Source organism: Lissotriton helveticus, chromosome 3_1 (assembly GCF_964261635.1).
Source record: "Lissotriton helveticus chromosome 3_1, aLisHel1.1, whole genome shotgun sequence".
In the NCBI taxonomy this organism is placed as follows: Eukaryota; Metazoa; Chordata; class Amphibia; order Caudata; family Salamandridae; genus Lissotriton; species Lissotriton helveticus.
The window spans coordinates 1,656,392,335-1,656,408,800 of NC_136061.1; the positions used below are offsets into that span (position 1 = coordinate 1,656,392,335).

General features: G+C 44.6%; 1 protein-coding gene across 1 annotated transcript in view; it reads left to right on the forward strand.

Annotated features, from left to right (window-relative positions):
* Positions 1 to 16,466, forward strand: part of ZNF148 (zinc finger protein 148) — a 171,343-nt gene that overhangs the window by 73,276 nt on the left and 81,601 nt on the right. The window lies entirely within an intron of this gene.

The following is a 16,466-nucleotide window of genomic DNA, read 5'->3' on the forward strand; positions in this document are numbered from 1 at the left end:
GGCCACACATGCTTCTCTACTAAATTCAGTTGCACAGATTGTTTGAAGGAAAAGCAAGATATATTTGTTGAAAGCAGCCACTGGAAAACGGGCCTTGGATTATGTACTGCTAGTTGAATGTAGTATATTCCTACTGCAGAACATTAATTTTTGTCTTCTTCCTTCCCCGCTACTGTTTATGCCTTGAATCCAAACCATCATGCATGGATTCAAGGACCAGCAATTGAAAAAGGTTATGATGTCTTCTCTCAAATTCCCCCTGGTCCACTCCAAGAAAGCTCCCAATACCACGAGGCTTATATGAATCCAGTGCAATTAAACATTTACAAATACTTTACTTTTCAAGGTTATAGAAGATTCGTAACAATTGTCATGCCTCAGATTCCCTAGTAGGACTGAAGTTTTCCTTGAGATGTGTATTAGTGCATGATTACTAGTCAATAGTTGCACACACACATTGTTTAGTATAACACGTGGTACTGTACCAAGCACCCCAAAGGTATGCATATTGGGAATATGTCCCTGATAAAAGGGTGACAAAAGAAACTGGACTTCTTCATGGACAGGGGCCTGATTTTAGCTGTTTTGAAACTGATGGCGGCGAGACCAACTCAGCAAGTTGCACTGCAGTTCTTCTCAGTCTGTTGACCTTGTCTGATTATAATGGTAATCAGTGTTCACACACTGCATATCTTTGCTTTACCAGTATACCACACATTCCAAAATTATATATTTTACTGATCTAGTTACTACTTCAATGGGATCGATCTGTATCATAATTATAATTCAATAAGTATTTTTGTATTGTTTTTTTTATGTGTGCACTGCACACAAGTGGGTATCGGAGAGCTTTACAAGCTCAGTTTTTACATAGCTAAAAGATGGGAACAATTAATTTGTTCATGAAACAGCAGCAGTTAGTTTGCTGGGCATGTGAAATACTTGAAAGGTGTCTGAGTATGGGTTTGCATATATTTGAGAAATGTGTAAAAAGTAGAAGCTATTTTTTTGGTATAGTAAGTATTCAGAGTACCAGACGTGAGGGGAAAGTTTCTATAGAATATTCATGCAAAGCTTGTTTGTTGTGAAAAACATCTGTCTCTGTGTAAAAGAGTATTTTGCTTCTGCTGCTTCTTGTTTTGCAGAAAATTTGGAGAACTCCGTTAGTCCAGTATTGAACTTTCATAGATACTAATGCTTGAATCATTCCCCGTAGTAGAGCTGGGAGTCCCCAATTCCACATAATAGTAGTAGAATAATAACTATAAAGCAATAAGGCTTTAGCCCTTTTACTTTTTAGTCCATTATCATCACTTTAAAAAGAGTTCAAACTTCTATTCCAGCCAATCAGGCTCCAACACCCTTTAGAACACTCCTAAGATAAGCTCCAGTACCTCATATTTTCTACTGCACTTCATGCTAGGGAGTCTTCTCTAATCTGCTCAGTTTTCTTTTCAGATACTAGGCCTCAATCTTTATTTATTGATTACTGCAAAGTTTTTCATCTGTATTTTTCTCAGATAAAACCCCATGTCTGACAAAGAGAAGAAAAGTCTCTTCAGATCATTTAATTATTGTGTCACGTAAAGATTACATTCTGATGACCCTCACCAGGATTGTATTTACTGTTTGTATCTAGATCACCCTGCAAAATACTGTAAGGTATGTTGTACCTTTTCTTCGAAAACTTTAAAGGACAGAGAGGGCAGGCTGCTGATATGGCTACAGAAGCTCAAAACAAGAAATGAGCTCATCTCAGATTCAGACAGTTAGAACCCCCTATTCTCCTAATGGGGGGGTCCCACAAAAGAGCAAGAGCTCCATCTTCTCGATCCTTCTTGCAACAGCCTAAGGAAGCCCACCCACGGGACATATAAAGGCTGCAGACCCACCAAATCATTCAGAGATCCAAGTCTCTTTCTGAAGACAAAAAGAAGCTCATAGCCCCTCTAAAAAGGCATCTTCAGAGCTGCCTACACCACCTCCTAGTCTCTTGTGAGTTTAAGAAGCCCCCCTCAACTTCTCACTCCGGCAGATTGTCGACGGCCAAGGTAACAAATCGGTCTCTACACTGTCTACATTATCCTCCATCTCAACCATGGCATTGTCGTCAATAACCTCCGCCAGTAGACCATCATCGTTGATCATCACTTTGTTGACAGCGCCAACGAGGTCTCCTCCGTCGACACTCATCTCGGGGCTGACGATGGCTCCACCGACAAAGGCTCCGCCTATGATGGCTCCTCTGCCCACACCTCCACCTAAGGCGGCTCCACCAACTGCTAAATCTTTGCCGTTGACAGCCTTGTTGAAGACCTCATCAACTAAGGAAAAAAGACAGGAAAATAGATATTCACCACTGGTAACTCCACAGCACACCTCTCCTAGCGAAGTGACACTCCTTATACCTACTCAACTTTTGGAACAGGAAGGGGATTCTGGTGATGATGGTCCCTTTGGCGTGGCAAGCAGTCCCTCCCAGGTACATGTCAAGTGTCAGAAGGGGGAAGATGAATAATATGATCTGGACTATGGTTGACCGTATTATGCCACTCAGGAACAACCATCCCACAAGGACCTAGTTTGTATGCCCAGTTCTTTGATTTAGAACTTGCAATCTATGCTATCGGATTGCAAGAAAAGGTTTCAGCCTCCTACATTAACAGCTATCCATCCATCTGCACCTACCAGGTCACCTTAACCACAACAATCTTCGCCTTTACAAAGACTTACATCTTTGCCTCTTCCAGGATCCAGTACACAGGTACTACCCTACCTCATGGCCCAGATACCTCCTATGATGAACGAGAACAAGAGTATGCTGAACTTGAAGAGCCCAATTCATAATGGAATGACTATATAATCCCAACCCCATCATCTCCTTCTCTTTTGGTGGCAGAGTCACTTCCAGAAGATATCGGAAGCTTTCACAATTTACTTGATAGAGCAGCCAAAAGATTTTAGCTTTCCATGCCATCCAAACAAAAATAATGTTTTTATATGACTTCAAGGAACCTTTTCCAAAAGAGTGTACACTCTATGCCTATGGTGGACTACGTCTGGGAAGAAGGTCTACAAGTGATGAGAAACCCTGCTACAGGCACAGCAGATCTTCTGCATCGTGATAAAAAATACAAGGTCCTGGAGGATGCACCCGCCTGTCTAACTGGACATCCCAAGCCAGATTCAGTGATCACACAGGCAGCTCAAAGGCAATCAAAAACCTCTCCACAGCTGATTTCTGCTCATCCTGACAAGGAGGGGAGATGTTTAGACAACATCTTGAAAAGGTTTCCATCCATGTCAGGCTTAACAGTGAAAGCGACTAATTCCCTGGCTGTACTGGGCAGATATGATAGAATGTTATGGGCGGACATCGCACCATACAAAGACCAGCTTCCTGAAGAGGCCAAACTAGAAGCAAAAAAGGTTTTCCGGAGGGACAAAGGGCGTCAGCAGAAATTGATTGCGCCATGGATATTACCACCACTACATTTCGCCAACTTGCAGGTTCAGCAATACTCCGAAGACAAGGCTGACTTAAGGGTGCTTCCTTTCGTCCTGAAGTACAAAATAAGATCTTAGACCTCCCCAATGATGGGCAAGATTCATTTGGCAAACATTTGGATGAGGCCCTACAGACCATAAAAAATTATACAGACACTGAAAAGTCATTCTTGAAAACTTCCTTTAGTGGACACAGAGGAGGGGTATGCCTGCATATAGAGGAGGAAATGAACAATAAAGGGATCCCTCCTACTCCTCGGCCTACCACAAATATCGTCCGCAGTTCACCCAAAGGCAACCCCCCCTCAAGTGGCGTACAGCACCTCCGCCCAGAAGAAGAGCTGCCGGCCAAGGAAGAGAAGCTAATTGCCACCAATAACTGGTCCCAGGCTCCGGCTGCCCGGATCCTGTCCTCTCTCAGACTAGGGGGCAAGATATCCAAATTCCTACTTTGTTGAAGGGGCATAACATCCGATCACTGGGTCCTAGACCTTGTACAATTCGGCCACACCCTAGAATTCGTCCAGATTCCTCCTCCTCAACCCTCCATGCCCAGGCATCTACAGCAACTGAAATTAGAAGTCAGAAACATGTTGCTAAAAGGGGCAATAAAGAAAGTACCTCTATCGCAACATGGAACAGAATTTTATTTCCGCTTCTTCCGAATTCGCAAGACATGGAAGCAATGGGGACCTGCCCTCGACCTCCGAGATCTAAGCATCTATCTAAAAAGCAATCATTCTTCACAGGATATTTTCCTACATCTCAACACCGAGATTTAATGTCAACCCTCGATCTCCAAGATGTGTTTTTTCATATCCCAATCCATCCTTCCCGCAGGCAATTCCTCAGGTTCTTGGTAGCCGGCAGCCAGTACCAATTTCGTGTCCTACCCTTTGGTCTAAAATCAGCCACCAAAATTTTCACAAAGTGTCTCACACCAGTAGAGTAATCTTAAGAAGACAAACACCAAATCTTTACTTATTTGGACTACTGGCTAATCAAGGCAAATTCCTGACAGGATGTGCTGAGATCTACAAAAGATTGTATAACCTTCCTCAAGGAGCTGGGTCTCAATTGGAAAAAATCAAGTCCACAAGCCTTTTATGCCAACAGAGTCATGGCACTTGCCAGGATCTAATTACTGTTCCCTGTATATCCAGTCGGCCTGCATCATATTTTCGCATATTTCCTCTACTCCCAGTGAGGCTCCGAGGATGTCCGATCCACATGCCGGTGTACCTGCTGAATGCCATATTTGTTGAAAATTAGTTAAAACACTCCTCGTGCGCCTACCTAAAAGAACCTAAACAGAGCTCAGCCACCACCCTATTTGGGTGAAAGAGGAACAAGGTGGAATAAAGTAGAGCAGGGAAAAAAAATGTAAATAAATAAACAAAGCACTCGCAGTGAAAGAGAAAGAAAATCGTCCTTATTCACAACCAGGAGAGCAAAATGCGAACATAGAACTCTACGCAGCTGCAAAGCTCCCATCGCCCTCACAAGACCGCTAAACGACAGAAGGCCAAGATGCTGTACCCTCAGCCGGGAACGCGGATCAAGGGAACTCGACCTGAAGGAACCCTGGATGTGCTTAAGGGGATTAAACTGGACAGCCAGAGTAGTTGCCGGACATTCCCGGTCAAAAGTAGGCAAGAAGTTCAGGAGGAAGCCCAATCAGATTATACTCTGTCGTCAGCCAAATGGAAATGTCGCGACATCAGAGATTATCTCAATCGGCCGACTCAAAAGCTCAAGGAAGTAGCCCACTCCATGAGCTACGAGAACTCAAGCTCTTACAACCAATCCGAGGAAAATCCAACAAGCACACCCCAACTGGCACCTCCTTACCCTGAGATAATTAGCCTTGGAAGGGATCCGGTCACTTCAGAACCACCTTCTCCACAATTAGCCCTACTTCCCTCCCAAGAATTACTACCAAACAGTAGCCGGGATGTTTTACAGAATAAAAATCCTAACCAGGCCATAATCAGTCACTTCAGTAGCGCGAAACCCAGCGAGGCCCACCAAGAGTCATCACAGTGGTTGGAAGCTAAGGATCTTAAGGAAGGCAAAGACGCTGTTTCACCCGAGCACTCAGGCCATAATTTGCCAGAATCAACAATATGGATCTCGTCTGCTAGTTCAGCGAGGCCAGCATTGCAACTTTTGCACCTACGAAGCCCGCTGTCAATTGAAACGGAAGTAAATCAATCAAAAGGAGCATTGGAGCCTCATACTCAAACGCTGAGATTTTACTTTCCTTCACTTGCTTCTACTCCATTTCTCGCCCCTCATATGCACTCTAGCCACACTTGCTCATAGGGTCCTACACCAGCTTGAGACAAAAGTAAATGCTTCTTTGATGGACACCAACAACAGCCGTGCCGTCAATAAAGCCCCTAACTCACAAAAAGATCTAAACAAAAGTCTTCAAAAGAAACGACCCTTGTCAATTAGTAACTATTCAGATGTAATATCACCTCTATTACATCCTCAAATTCAGGACAACAACCTCTCAAAAATAGAACTCTGGCATAGGGGTCACTTGACACTTCAACCACGTACAAGGTTGAGGTACTGCTTTTAGCTATCGGTCAAGCCTTGAACTCAATGGCCAGTGCTGCTCCCATGCATGCAGATAAATTAGATGTTCAGATAAACATTTTACACTTGGTAGCGGATTCAATAACCAGAATTGACACAAAACTTGACCAACTAAACTCCTTGATAAGCAGAGCCCAAAACAACGTAGAAATAAACAAAAATCAAAGTCAAAACCAATGCTATAGTGGATGTACCTGTAACCCGATATTAAAAAAATTAGAAACACTCCCGGAAGTAATGTCCTCTTTAATTGAAGACCTGAAGAACGAGGCACAAAGACGGACACAGAAAATCATCCCTCTTCCATCACTTCAAAATCACATAAGAGATAACATGACTGATAACAGGTCTAGCCACCAGATGCAATATTGTGAACCCTTTGATGCTCACGAGCAGCAGCCCACCATCACACAAGAGCATCTAGCCAGAATTCCGATAGGCGCTGGTAACCATGACCACATATGTACTTTTAACAAAACACAAATAATAAGACACCCAGATAACACCATCCAACCTAACCTCGCAAAAGAGACAGGCAACATGTTGAACTCCACAGTGTCAACAAATATGGCCAGCCTACCTTCCACAGAAGGACAACTCCTGTCCAGGAAAAATAAGAAGAAATTAAAGAAACTAAATAAAGCCAGGAAAAAGGACAGCGCATTACTACGTTGGCTTAGAACAGAAGACAGTGAAACAGCCAACTCAACCGAGGTTCCTAGCGACAACACCCATGGAAAAGGAACTTTAACCGTTTACTCTCTAGAAAATACCATTGAAACACAAGGCGTGGGCCAAATTAAGGTTGACACCGACCGATGCACAGTGCAAGACCAGGAGGAGATCCTTGAGAAACCGAATGGAGAAAAAGAAACCAAAAAATGCAGTGGAAAATCTTTTAACATCCCCGGATAAATCAATAAAACCTCCCAGTAGTTGCCCCTTGCTCAAACAAGGCATGGAAAAGCCCATGGGCCGGCGTTCTACGAACAAAGTCATACGTAACCATGACCTAGCACTCGAATCCAAGGCGGAAGGTATTAAACCTGAAACATACACAGAGGAGAGAGCAACACAAATTAACTTGAGGGACGAGTTGGAAAAAAAACAAAACTGGAAGGCTTTGACCGCTCCCGAGATAGCCGTACATAGGCTGCAGCCCGATCAAGACCGTGCAAGAGAGGAAGACCTCTCTTTTAATTCCCGCCCACGCATCTCTAAAGTAAATAGATCAGAAGGCTTAAACCAACCACCCAAGGAAAATAGATCAGAATGCTTAAACCAACCACCCAAGGAAAAGATGCCCTGCGAAACCCTAATGGTAAATCTTAACCAATAGCAGAATAAAATCTCCTTCAACACTGGAGAAGTAACTAAGTTGACTCAAGAAAGCACCAAATTATTACTGTACCCAGAGTACGTATCTCAAGGGAAATGGGACATCCTCAATAGAGGAAATATTCTAAAGCTGGGTCAGCACCTTCTGCGATTAGAAAATATAAAAACCACAGATATCGAAAGTGTGGCTTTTGTCACCCCAGAACAGGGTCAGACGAACGGTAGTGACCTTAAAAAATATAGACATGGCTTCTGTACTAATGAACAACAAAAATCGGTTGAACGATTGGGGCATCCAGATCAGTTTCATCACCAAAGCCAAGTACCCAGCTTTCTTAAAGGACATAGTAGTACATCTCTAAACAACTCATAATAATAAAAATGTGTCTAAAAACAACATAATTACTCAGCAACCTATTTCACTTTTGTGTGGCTCCCTAGCAGGAACCTTAACAGCGCCCTGGAAAGAGAACCTGTTACAAATAACGTCATCCAGAGTGGGAGGTCCTCGTCAATATGATCTCAAACAGCAGAACTCCAAAGACTGGTCTTGGCTATCCCAGGCCTTAGGGTAAAACACAGAGCATCTCGGTCGAACAGAAGCCCAACATAGATGTCATGCACCACATTAGAATCTGTTTCTGGAACATCCGCGGGCTAACAACGGAAAAAATAGAACGCCCAACCACTCATTTCATGAAGAATCAAGATGTCATTGCCTTGCAAGAAACATGGTCCTTGGAGGAAATTGCCTGGGAGGACTTCACGTGTTTGAATCCCACACAAAGCATCTGAAATAGGTGGCAATGCCTCGGTAGGAGTGTTGATCGCCATGCAGAACAAGCTGGTCGTAAAATCCAGTGAGGCCAGCCCCCCTGCAACAGGGATATTCTACATCAGAGGGTGCTTCTGTGAGCTGTTTAAACTGTATTTACTGGGGCCTGTGCACTTCGTTTTTTGGCCAGCAGGGGGAGTAAAGTTTTATTCAAACAGTATTGTTAGATTTCGAGTTAGTGAAGCCTTTACCTGCAGAAGTTCAAAGTGTGGATTGAGCCTGTCTGTCTCCTAGAAGATTCTGAACAGGAGAAGCAGCTTCCAACTCCCTGGCCAGCAAACCTTGTCTGAGGTCGCTGGGACCTTATATGGTCTGCTAGTGGTTGGCACATGTGTACACTGATTGGTGGTTATATCTGGTATTTCTATTGGACTAGGGCTAATGTCCTCATTGGTTGGGTATTTGAGGGTTCTGATTGGTTTCTGGGTCTGTGATTCAATCATTGTAGGGTTGGGACTAGGGCTAGGGTTAGGATTTCTATTGGAAGTAGGGACTAGGGCTTCCTATGTTATTGGTTGTTGGGAGTAGGGTGGGACTAGGGCTAGTGTTAGACCTTTAGTTGGAAGTAGCTATTTAGGGCTTCTGGTGTGCTTGGTGGTTGGACTAGTTGTGGGACTAAGAGTAGGGTTAGGCTTTCTATTGGAAGTAGGGACTAGGGCTACCTGTACCATTGGCTGCTTGGACTTGGGTTGGGACTACTGGTAGGGGGCTAAGGCCTTTATTGGACGTAGAGATCAGGGTTTTTGAACTGATTGTGTGCTTGGACCAGGGCTAAGATTGGCAGTAAGGTCCTGATCTCCTATTGGTTATAGATTTTAGGGCTAGTGTTGTGATTGGATAGTGTTAGGGCTAGGGTTCCCATTGGCTGAAGGGGTCACCTGATTACTAGGGCTATAAAAAAGACCAGGCTTAGGGCGTCTCAGCCTGGCGTTGAGGCTAAGGGCGGAGAGGACAAGGGTAGTTGCCTGTTTGAGACTGGTGGGGACTAGGGCCAGAGATGCTGCCCTTTTTTCTGTTTCTTCTACTTTAGCATTTCCAATGCACTAGCCTATTTCTCAGCCTATACTTCGCTCAATATATCTTCTAGCCCAACCTTCTGACTCCTCAAACTTCTTTCTACTACTCCTTCCAATGCACTACCCTATCTCTCATCCTATACATCTATCAATATATGCTCTACATCCACTCTCATTTATCCCAAACCCCATACCACTACTATGATCGCCAAAATAACCCTTTCTAGACTCTCTCCTACTCTACCCCTCCTTGCATCATCTGACACACCTTTTTACTAAACCGATCCCCTAAAAAAACCTTTCGAAACTCTCCCCTCTGACTCCTCCCCTCCAAATACTCCTTTTTACTCATCCAAAAGCCTCTTCCTACTGCTAAGACCTAAAAAAAAATCCTTCACTCTTTTATCCCTCCACTATCCTTTTCAATCAAAATTAACAGACTAACATGTTCACTTCTCAAATTCCATATTCATCTATACTAATATACTGCTCAAATAACTGAATAACATATCTACTACTCAAATTACTTCATATTTATACTATACTAATTTTCAACACTAATCCTTTATGGGTTCCGTAGTGGCGTGCTACTCGCCATAAAAGCGCTTCAACACCCATCAGGGGTAACAAGTGCTATATGAATGCTAATCTTTCTTCCCTTTTTATCCCTCCGCTATCCTTTTCACTCCAAATAACAGACTAATATCCACCACTGAAATTACCTCATATTTCACCATATTAATTCACCACTAATCCTTTATAGGCTTCCTGAATAGCGTGCGTCAACAAGCAATAAATAAATACAAACCTTTGTCCTCCTCTATCCTTCTGCTATCATTCCATATCCAAATAACTGACTAATCTATCCACCACTTGAAATGTACTTGCATGTTTCACTATACTAATTCAACACTAATCCTCTATGGGTCCCGGAGTAGCGTGTTACCCGCCGAAAAAGCGCTTCGACGCCTTGTCAGGGGTAGTAAGCGCTATATAAATGCAATTACAATACAATACAATGTGTCTTTTGCTAGAATGCAGTACAAAAGGGGGTGGGATTTCAGTTGCCCACTTCCATCTTGTCCAGGAATTTGAGGTCATTCCTTCACCGGAATGTGATCACGCCGTTTTAACGTGCAAATTTTCATCCCGGCACTGTCATCGCCCAACACATAATCTGCTCGGGAAAGACTCTAATCTCGAGATCGTAAGAAAGCTACGGTGGACTGTGGATAACCAGGAAACAATGGAAGAGAAGGTGGATGACTTTTTGGTCAAATTGAAACAGGAGCACAGTGATCAACTGACCGCGTTGTCGTGAGAAACAGCAGTGTTGGACCTCAGAGAAAACCTATCCACGAAGATAATCGAAAGACCAAATAATTACACCCCAATCACATCTTGTCTTTCTGAACATAAGCAACTTACATCAAGCATTAAGCGCAAATTAAACAACTTGCTGCGCAGGCGAGCCTATAATGACACAGATTACAAATCCTTGCGAGATAAAATATCAATCACTCGAAAGGAATATAGGAAAGCAAGGTTCATTTCTCAGAGAATGATAGAAGAAAATCACTGGGCAACTGCCCATGAAATTATAAAATCAAAGGATCAAAGACGATTCTGGAGTTGGGTAAACAAAGGTGTTAGTTCTGCCCAACCCCCCACAGTGACTAATATCTCTTCTGCTGAATGGGAGGCCCACATTGAAGCACTCTATGTAGAACCAGCAAGTCCCAAACGGCCACACCTTCTTAGTTTCAATCACACTAACTCTAATCTTGAAGTGGAACCCACTATTAAGATAACCTCAAACCAAGTTGCACTTATAATAAAGAAAATGCGCCCAGTAGGAGCACCAGGCCCAAATGGCATGCCAACAGAGATATACAAAGTATCCACACATAGGTGGGCCACTCTGCTGGCCACTTTATTTGAGGCAACCAGAATGGGTGGGTTCATTCCAGATTCTTGGCGAGGATCGCTTCTCGTCCCCATCCACAAAAAAGGCTTGCGGGCTGACCCCAACAATTATCAGATGATAGCCCTTCTTGACTTGGAAGGGAAGGCATATGCAAGTTCCTACTGCAGAGGTGTGGTGTGGCGCCGCGGCCAGGGCGACTGACGCTGGAATCTGAGGACCACGGTTCGATCCCCGGCTCCGGCGGCAGGTCAGCCCAGCACCATGTGACTCTGGGCAATAGCTCGCTTAATCTTCCCGACGGCCCCCCAGCGCCTAGAGACCCTTACGGGTGATTGTGCGCTTTACAAATGTGGACTTTACTTTACTTTACTGCAAGAACTGACCACCTGGGTGGAAGATCGTAAATTAATACCTTTCACACAAACCGGATTCCAAAAGGGCTTCCACATCGAAGATAATTTTATCTGTCTAGTTCACATGATTGAAAGGAAAATCGTTATATCTGGGTTTCATTGATTTCCAAAAAGCCTTTGACAGTTGAGTTCGCCCCAACCTTTGGGAAAAGTTAACAAAATGGGGCATCCCGCAGCCCCTTCTGAAAGCTCTCATAGCCCTATATACCGACACCTGGGTAAAAATAAGAATTTCATTGAAATGGTCAACCACCAATAAAATCATGACTAATAGAGGCTTAAAGCAGGGATGCATATTGGCTCCTTTACTTTTCAATCTATATTTAGCAGACCTGCCCGAGTGTCTGGCCCTCTCCCGAGCATTTCCACCACAAATTGAATCTACTAAAATTCAATTGATGCAATATGCTGACAACATGATTATCCTCGATCAAACCCAGGTGGGACTTCAAAGACTTTTCGATTCTCTGGCCCAGTATTGCAAAACAAACGCTTTGGAGATCAACATCACCAAAACTAAGGCAATGATAGTTTTGCACTCACGACCCGGAAAGCACTCTGGTACATTGAAGGGAAGCCAATAGAGATAGTTACCGCATACAAGTATCTGGGAATTTGAATAGATCACAAAGGGAGACCAGTGCAGCATATCACTGCAATGCAGGGAGTGGCCCGCAGCTTGGAGGGGGGCTTTTGTAAGAACCAAGAAAGCCCTTCACTCTCCAGACTTTTCACCGCTAATTAGGGTGATAGGCGCCAGATATTTGCCGACAATAACCTTTGGCGCCGTAACCTTTAAAGACAAAATGTTCACCTGGCTTGACACAGCCCAGTCAATGTGCTTTTGCAGAGTGTTCCATCTACCCAGCTCGACCTCTCATGTCCAGATCCGCATGGAGTTCTCTTTGTCATCCCAACATTGGGTAATGAAAGCAAGATTCATTGCCTATTGTTTAAAAACCAAAAAGGCTCATGATCTTACACTAAAGAGCTGCATATGGTCTCTGTTAAATAACCCTAGCACTCCCTGGAACCAATTTTTAACATTCTGCCTGGATGCACTAGAGGCATATGGACAAGTTTGCTGCCCATAGGGCCAATCACAAAAATCTTGACCGAACAAGCAAAGATCTTGTCACACAAACATGATGCCCTAACCGTGAAGAATCTCTCCCATGGCATCTGGGCCTCAAAACTATATGGCCCTAAAACTCCACCACACTATTTGTCGTCATCCATGAAACCACAAGTGAAACATCATCTAACGAGAATACATTTTGGCCTAATCCCGCTGAGGGCGTACAAGTATGGCCGGAGATTCAAGGAAGATGTGTCCACACAGTGCCGTTTCTGTAAGAGTGGGGAAGACAACTTAATCCACAACCTGTGCATCTGCAGAACCTTACTCCCGTTACGAACTTTTTTGTTGCGTCCAATTTGGCGGACCCTAAACGTCTGGAAATGCCAAGAAGCTCTAGAGAAGTGTATGAGGGGCGACTCAGCTCAGATGGCCGCCCGCTTTGTAAAATTCATGACTGAGATTAATTTCCTGTTAATAGAAGACGATCACTAAGAACCTTTGCCCTACCAGCTATGAACCATCTCGGTCTCATAAATACCTTTAAAAAAAAAAAAAACCATAATATGGACAGTGTTTTTAACTGTGTGTGTTTTGTATGAATTGCAACGATTTTAATTAATTGTGCAAATAAAAATACTTTTTAGAGATACTTTGGATGTACTGATGAGTAATATCGACGCTTATGTCTCACTCAGACTTCAAACTGGTAGAAAGTCTATTTAATCTATGTTGTATTATTTGGGTGGGTACAACTATCTAGACAGATTATCTTTTCAATGTGACTCTTAGTTTAACTTATTTTCCATGCCAATATTTTCCTGTTTTTTTCTCGCCTTGTCAAATTCTTTCAGAACAGCAGCAGCTTCCCATCTCCTGGTGACCAACTCTTTTAATTTAGCATTCCATTTTCCTAGTAGTATTTTAACTGCTTCTCCACTCTAACCTTTTTGTGAGTGAATATGAGGCAGTTGCTAGTAATATGGGCTCCAAGATCCAGAGTTCTAATTTTCAGTTGTGAGTCAATTGTGCATTATTTTTCTTTAGAGGGAGACTAGTTCCAGTTTTTCTGCATTTCTTTTGTGTAGAGCTTAAATATATCCAAGGCAGTTTGGGAGGGAGGAGCGGATTCTGAATTAATTCCCCCCAAAATTCACCTGATTTAGCCTTAAGCTCTAAAACTGCTTCTTCTAATTTATTTTTCAGATTTATTGACCAGTTCCAGGCACTACTGAGTTGACCTTTCAGCAGCTCAAGTCCCATATCTGTGAGCACAATCAGTTTCCTCCTTTAATAATGAACCCACCACACTAAAGTCTGTGTGGGAATTCCGGCCATATTTACCACAATAAAGCTAGGAGACTTTCTTATTCTTCCCCCTCTGAATACCTGTTAATTTAAAATTGAACAAAAGGCCTCTTCTTGCCAATTTAGGGTTATGTTTCTTATTGTATGCCCATTTGTAGGACCTATCTGAGTCTGGGTTTCATGCTCCATTAAAGTCCATCATCAATGTGATTGGTCGATTAGAGTCCACCAAAGCACTTTCCATTGTTTCTAGTGGTTTCGTGTCTTAAGAAATTGGGTCTTAATGCACTTCTAGAATCGAAATTGGCTCCCCCACTAACAGTCTAGCAGCGAATCGTCTTCGCTAGATATTAGAGCAGACTGTTGATAGTGTTGTCCCTGTGCTCCCTATGGCAGCAGTAGCTACTGCCACGATTATTTTCTCCTGAAAATGAAAGACTGCCCCTTTTACCACCTAATGGGTATTTAAGTCTTTGTTGGAAATGTGGGTTGGTTTTGGGACTCTGGGCACTTTACCACTGCTAATCAGTGCTAAAGTGCACATGCTCTTTGTAAATTGTGTTATGGATTGGTGTTTCCATGATTGGATATTTGATTTACCTGTTAGCCCCTACTAAAGTGCACTGCCTGTGCCAGGGCCGGTGAATCGAATGCTACTCGGGGGGCCTGCAGCACTGGTTGTGCCACCCCCGTGAGTAGCCCTGAAAACGGTAACTCAGACCTGCCATTACAGAGTCTATGCGCAGTTAACTGGCCAGTGCACACACTGGCCAGTCCCTGAACTTCCCTGTTCTTACATGTTAGACACCCCTCAGGTAGGCCCTAGGTACCCCTGTGGGCAGGGTGCAGTGTATGTGAAAGGTAGGACGTGCCCTGGTGTGTGTGGCATGTCCTAATAGTGAATTACAGCCAATTTCGTTTTCACTATTGTAAGGCTACCAGGTCCCCATAGGATAAAAACGGAGGTTTGTTTATAACATCTTATAAACATAACTGGCCCCGGGAATTCGGTAAGAAAATAGAATTTAGTACGCCTGAACTCAGAATCTAAAGATGCATCTTTTAGTGAATGTGATTTTTACATTCTGTGTTTGAAAATACCACTTTTAGAAAGTGGGTATTTTCTTGCTCAGTCATCCCGTATGCCTCTGCTGGAATGTGGATTGCCTGTCTGGATTTTGGATGACAGAAGGCTGGGGCGCCGGAGGGGCTCCAGATGGCCTAGGTAGGTCAGGAAAGGGCTGATTAGACCTGGGCTGCGATGGGGGTAAGGGGGAGAGATTTCCTTGCACCTCAAAGGGCCTGGTGTGCCTCTGACAATGCCGTCTCCACCACCTGCCAGGAAATTTCACCAGAGAAGGCAGAACTGGTTCTGGCCGGGCACAGACACCCTATGCCTGGAAGATCAAAGGATTTTTAGATACAAATGCTGGGTCCCAGACCCCTGAATCTTAGAACTCATCTGGATCAAGAAGACAGCCAAAAAGGAGAGCCGGAGAAACTGTGAAAAGGAACAACTCTTTGCTGGGTGCTTTGCTGGGCTGACCTGCAGTGGCTTCTTTTGTCTTGGGCAGTGAAAGGCCTTGATTGGACTTTCTGCAACCTAATTTGTGAGTCTCTCCAAGGGCTTGCCCCCTATTCACGAAGTCTCGGGAACAGCAAAGACTTCAAGTTATTCGATCCGCAGCACTGGGGACTGTGTGTTTCGTGCTGCAACCCGAGAAATACCAACTCAACGACGTCTACGACGCCACTGCCGACTCCATGTACTGAAGGCACCGCAGAGGGCACAGCTGCAACGCCGCACCGCACCGCAACCCTGGTCTCGCTGACAACGCCCTTTGATGCCGCCACCAAGCCGCTGCTTGCACCGCGACCTGTGGGCACCGCACTCCGCACCGCCTTGCTTCACACCGAAGCTTTGGCACCGCAGAGGGCACCGCCGCACCACCGCACCACAACCCTGGTCTCACCGACGCCACCTGTTGACGCCATCACCGAGCCCCTGCTTGCACCGCAATATGTGGGCACCGCACTCTGCACCGCCTTGCTTCACGAGGATGCCTTGGCTGGCCTGACACCGCCACTTCCCACTGAAATCAAGGCCGCTGCTAGCACCGTGGTTCGAGGGCACCGCTCATAAGTTACACGACGCACGCCCTCACCCCGCATCGCAGCCTTGGCCTACCGACGCCGGCACCATCGACTCCAGTTCGTCAGCCGACAACAGCGCTTCAGCAACGAAAATGCCGCTGCTTGCATGTGACCTGCTAGCACTGTGACACGCCCCGCCTCTATCTCGCACTGTAACCCTGTTCTCACCGAAGACGCAACTGAGCTGCTGCTCACACCGCGACCTGGGGGCACTGCACGCTGCACCGCTGCGCTTCACACCGCAGCACGCGACGCCTGTTGGCGCCAGCGCTCCAGATCCCAT